We start from the raw sequence: 6,294 nt of genomic DNA on the forward strand, positions 1-6,294 counted from the left end.
AATAATAAAAATATTATTTTTATTAAATAAAAACAGTGACTTAATTGGAAAAAAATTATATATAGAGGGATATTATTGCAAGTATTCCTAAATATATAAGGAAAAATTATATATTTTTGGGTCGGATCGGGCATTTTTCACCATAAACCCGACCCGAAACCGATTGTTTTTTAAAAAAACCCGACCCGATCGGGTCGGGTTCGGGTCCCATGCCCATCCCTACATATATTTGCTTAATTTGGAATATTTGATACCATGATACTAATAAGTTAATATTTTTTATAGGGTTAACTACACGGATGATCAATTATGTTTGTATTTTGTCTACTTTTGGTTATTGATTTCAAAGAACATAAGATATTGTCACTTCCACTTTTATTTAATTAAGATATGATCATCAAGGGTTAATTGTTGTTAACAATTAACATAATATGTGGCGTAATAGTTGGTATAATCACACATTTGGTCCCAGTTATTTACATGTTATCTCAGTTTAGTCATATTTTTAAATAAATTTTAACATAAAATATATATTTAAAATGAAAATAAATATAAAAAACTAAATTAAGTTAATAATAAAATATATTTAATAAGTTAATATAATTTTTTTTAAGTTAATATATATAAAATATTATGAATTTAAGTATTTATACACTAATATACAAAATATATACACCATGTTGCCTAATTTAGACCAAGCAATGATATTAGCTTAATGGTTGGATACATGTTTAGTTTCCCAAGTGACCAAGGTTTGAATCTTTTTTGCCCCAACTTGTTTTCCTTTGTTTTCTTTCAACCAGAGGGTGACACATGTCACTCTTTGATTGGTGAAAATAAATATATTAAATTAAAATAAAGTTAGCCCTCCAACCAAATGGTGACACATGGCATAACTTGTGGCATCATTCAATTAGAGAATTAAATTTATTTTGAATTATTAAAAGTATGACTAATTTGAGAGAATTTGTAAATAACATGGAACAAATGTGTGATTATATCAAAATATTTAACTATTTTTAACGAAAATTAACTCGGGGTTACCATCTTAATTAAATAAAAACGAAAGTGACCATTTCTTATATTTTTTGAAATCAATGATCAAAAGTGGACAAAACACAAACATAATGGATCATCTTTCAATGTCATCTATGATTGGTATATATTTGTTCTAATTTTAATTACTCTAAATAGTAGATGTTTGAGCGTTTATTATCAACACTCGAAGTCATAAAACTCTAATATATAAATATGATTTCTTCGAATCATAAAACACTTGTAATCACCATTTTTCTTATTTATTTTATAATCGAGGCCCAAATAAGACCCAAATATATCCCAATAAGAAAATATAACCCAGGGCCTCAACCAAACCCTAAAACCCAACCCAAATAAGACCCAAGTAGGCTAGGGTTTATCACCCTTAGCCTAGTGCCGCCAGGAGCCCTAACCATTAGATCTGGACCCATCCAATGATCTAGATCCGAAGTTAATTAGGGTTTTACCCTAACCCATCTCAACCGCACTCTCTTAGCCGTCGAATTTGGACCCATACAACGGTCCAGATCGAGTCCTCTACCGCTGCCCATCTCCACCAGTCGGCTGCTATCGTTGTTGCCACCAACCGAGATCCTATAATGTCAGAAACCATCAATCAACACAAGCAACAAGACCACAACAAAATCCACACGTAAAATCTATTGTTTGTAATGATTTCATAGAAAAATATATATGTAAAACTGGGGCTTATATATACCTCGAACCAAATTTATAAAAAGGGTTTTGACCCTCTATTTTCGAAAGAAAAAAAATGAAAAAGAGTTGTTAGAGTAGAAGGTATTTTCCTATTTGTTTTTTAGTTTCGAAACAAAAATAAAAAAAATATTTGCATGTATTAAAAACCGAAAGAGAGGGGGTTAGTTTTATAGTTACCTGAGTTGTCAGGGGCGTTTCGTCTATGGTGGAGGTCAGGGTTGGTTTGCGGCAGCTAACAGTGGGTCAGCCGAAGACTTTGAAAGAGAAAAATGGGGGAAAGTTTTTTTTTAAATATCAGCTGAAACGAAAAAAAAGGAAGATTGACTTTTATAGAAAGAATTAAGGGTTTATTTGTGTTTAACCCCTGAACCTTTGTCGTGTTTTTGCAGTTTGGTCCTTGTAGGGACCAAAACTGCTATTTTACCTTTCTATTGTGCATGCTTTATATTTTTGGTTAATTCATGTTTTAGTCCCCCATATTTTAGCGTGTTTTTACATTCTAGTCTAGTAGGGTTTAAAACAATAATTTTCCCTTTTGTTTGCCTATTTTTATTTATTTTGGTCAAATTTCTTTTTAGTCCCTGTAAGATAGCTGTGTTTTTTCATTTTAATCATGAGTAGTGACTATTTAATTTTTTTAAAATATATGCGGATCAATTTTATAATTTTCCCTTTTAATTTCACATATTACTTTTTAGGCTTAAATAAAATGAAATATTGTTCTTAGGTCCCTACGTGTTTTGTGTTTTAGACACTAATTTCTTTAGTTTTATTTTGTTTCGAATTAGACTTTAATTTTCAATTTGTTTTAATTTAACCCCTTTTTCATGTTTAATTTATTCCCTTTTAGTTTAGTAATTTCAAATTTATGCAATTTGGTCCTTATTTAAGTTTATTTTGTTTTTTATTTTATGTTTTTTATTTTCATTTTTTTCTAGATAGTTTAATTTCTTAGCTCGAATCGAACTTAGAATTTAGGATGACACTCTAGCTTAATTAGGGAGCAATTAGAGTCGAGTTTTCACATAAGATGCCCAATTAATCGAATAGATTATTCGACTTTTAAAATTTATTAATAATTAATATTTTTCTAAAAAACTTTAAGTTTAATAATTTAGATAAAATTAGGTTTTAAATTAGTCATCAACTTTAGAAATTATCAATTTAGGTCCTAAGCTTTTAGATCTTTTAGAAATCGGTATTTTTAGATCTTAACCTTTTTAGTCTCCTAACTTCGATTAGTGTTTTAATTTTGACATAATTAAAATGGTTATATAGAGCCTCCACTTTTAGATAGATTTCAAACTAGTATTTTAATTTAGGGGATAATTCGAGTCGGCCCTCGCGTAAATGCTCGAGAGATCATCTCAGTTATTCGATTCAATAATTGGTTTAAAATCAAAGAAGGTTAATATTAGAACCTACACTTCTAGGTTTGTGCCTTCAGGTATTTTAATTTTCATAATTTGACACCTTAAGCTAGAAAAAGCCTTTAATTTACCTTAGCTTAGTTAGGATTAAATAAAAATTTGTTTGATTGCATTGGTTTTTAAACCTAAGGCAATGTTCACTAATTAGGGAATTAATGGTATATCTCCCGCAAGTATGCTCAGGGGGTGACTACTGGTGATTCCCGAAATAGGTCGACATTCTTTTCAAAGAGTGCATCATGATTTTCTAAAAACGATGTGATATTCAGTTGTTAGGCACAATAGTTGATCTCCCGCATTTACACATGGGAAAGAATGATATCGGTCTCAATAAACGAATATCCTTTTCAACTTTGCATTCGTAATGATTTTCAATTAAATAAAGATAGAACTCAAAATTTTCGATTTTAAATATAGGGTAATATACTAGGTACCAATTTTTGGCGCTTGTGGGGGTGCTAATCATTCCCCACGCGTAACTTACTCCTGAACCTAATTTCTGGATTTTCGCAGACCTTAAAACTCGGTATTTTGATAAAATAAAATGTTTTATTAAAATCACTCGGTTTTAACGGTGTCCCAATCGCACCTTAAATTATTGGTGGAGACTCCTCACATTTCGAAAATATCTTTCCAAAGTGAAAACTCCCGAGTCTGTATCGGTCTCATCCGCCCAGGCGAAAAATGGTGTCGACAACTTGGTGATCCGCTGGGGACTTTTGTTTTTTAAACAACTTGAGAGTCGAGCCACGAGTTGGTTACCCTATATTTATTATTTTGGAAATTACGAGTTCGATCTTATTTAATTTATGGTTCATTATGTTCTTTCAAAAGAAAAATAAATTTTATCTCCGGTTGATGCTTACACTTCTGTAAAATTATTTAAGACTGTTGCATATCATAGCTCTAAAACCGAGCTCAAACCCGGTTTACATAAGTAGGGAGAAACGTCACACCTTATGAGGAGCATCGGGCTTCCTTGTGTGGGTCTGATAAAGTATCTCTGGAAAGCATCCTAAGTTGCCTATCCGGATATCAGATCCGATGTACGCTTTTAGTGGTGTGATCCCCTGAGATAAACCCGATTTGCAAGTCTGTAATGGGTCAAAATCGGGGTCAACCTTAGTAGGTTGTAAAGATGGCTCATGAACCTTTGTTAGAATACAACCTAATATAGAGAATTTAGTAAGCCTACCCAGCTAGAGCCATGTGGATAACCTAGGAGAACTAAAACGCATGCAGTTAGGACTATTAATTTTCTTTGTATGCTTTATTTTTCAATCTCAACTTTGAGTTGAATTTAATTATTTTTGCTAAGATTACATTTATTGGACTAACCATTTCAACTAACCTGATTCTTTTTGTATGGTTTCTACTAACATTGATTTCTTTTTGTCTCAACTTGTTGCATTTTTTCATGGACATGACATACCATTCAAAGGTATTGATCCCTTACAGAACTGATCGTTTAGAAGGTTCTTGAAAAACAATGCCACAACAATGTCTTTCGTTGGGATCAATAGAATTTCAAAGATGCTTTACGTAGATCGAGTAGCGTTAGGAGAGAGCCTACCTACTATGGAGACAAGCCGGACGTATTCCCGCTGAGGTAACAAGTTGGATTTAATAAGATTCGACGCTGAAGCCAATAGTTAAAGATCACGAACCAGCTCAAAAGATTTCTGAAAGTAGGAAATAAAGTAGAAGCTTTGAAGATTATGTAGTACCTGGATGCCCGCAAGAGCTAGACAACTTACAGATGGACCAGATCTTCACTTCTTCAATGTACCGAGACAATGTCAGTTTTTCAAGAATTGTTCTAGGAACAATTATTTTGGGATTAATTTCTTTTGCATACATTCATTTTGCATGACACTTTCATTCCTTAATACATTTCCAAATCATGCATTAAAACATTCATTCATTGAAATAATGATAATAAGATAAGATTTTCAATCGCAATGATCCGAGTTCACACTAGTAGCAAGAACGCTTATCATCTGTGTGACACAGAAAAATGCCTAAAGAAATATAGGACAAGCTTGCTAGAATTGAGAGAGAACAGAAAGAGATTCAAGAATAAATGAGGAGCAAGTTGGGACCAATCCCAGCTAATATCACAAACTCTTAGCTCAATCTGTTGAACAAGGTGGAAGAAATGTTTAGGAGATATTTGACTGCTAGAAAAACCACTATGGAACATCCTTTGAGTTTCACACATGTTCATATTCCTGAGCACACCTCTACGCATCAAGGAATCTGATCACTAGTCTGCTTCACTGTCAAGCCCACAATATCAGGTTGGAGCTTCATTCCCCGTTGAACGTCTTGCTGCTTTTGGGCTGAAGCCATGTGAACGTTGTACTGATAATGAGGTCCCTGACCTAAATGAATTAGTTAAAAATGAAAATATTATCCAGAGAATGAAAAATATAGAGGAGGTTGTAAAATCCAAGGAGTTGGTCGAGTCATTCTATGGGTGTGACGCCAAAGAGCTAAGTTTGGTTTCCGATCTGGTTCTCTCACCAAAGTTCAAGATTTCATACTTCAAGAAGAACAATGGGACCTCATGTCCTTCATCTCACATCACCATGTATTGTCGTTGAATAGCTGGCTACGTGGAGAATGAGAAGTTATTGATCCACTGTTTTCAAGATAGTTTATCTGGACCTACTTCTAAATGGTATAACCAGCTAAAACGTACTCAAATTTGTTCTTGGAAAGACTTAGCTCAAGCTTTTTTGAATCAATACAAACATATGATGGATCTGGCCCCTGATCGAATCACATTACAAAGCATGGAAAGGAGGCGCAATGAGAGTTTCCGACAGTATGCGCAACGATGGAGGGATGTTGCTTCTCAGGTGCATCCACCAGTGACCGAAAAGGAGTTCGCTACTATGTTTATCAATCGATTAAAACCTCCCTATATTGATCACATGATAGGGACTGCCACCAAGACTTTCTCTCACATTGTCATGTGTGGAGAAATGATCGAAATAACTATCAATAATGGTAAGATAAGAGGCTCTGACAGTACTGACTTCAAGAAAGGAGTTGAGGTCAATATAGTGAGGTCTTATTCAACTAATCATGGGACCAAACCTTA

Source organism: Hibiscus syriacus, unplaced genomic scaffold, assembly GCF_006381635.1.
Source record: "Hibiscus syriacus cultivar Baekdansim isolate YM2019G1 unplaced genomic scaffold, ASM638163v2 tig00001644_pilon, whole genome shotgun sequence".
Lineage (NCBI taxonomy): Eukaryota > Viridiplantae > Streptophyta > Magnoliopsida > Malvales > Malvaceae > Hibiscus > Hibiscus syriacus.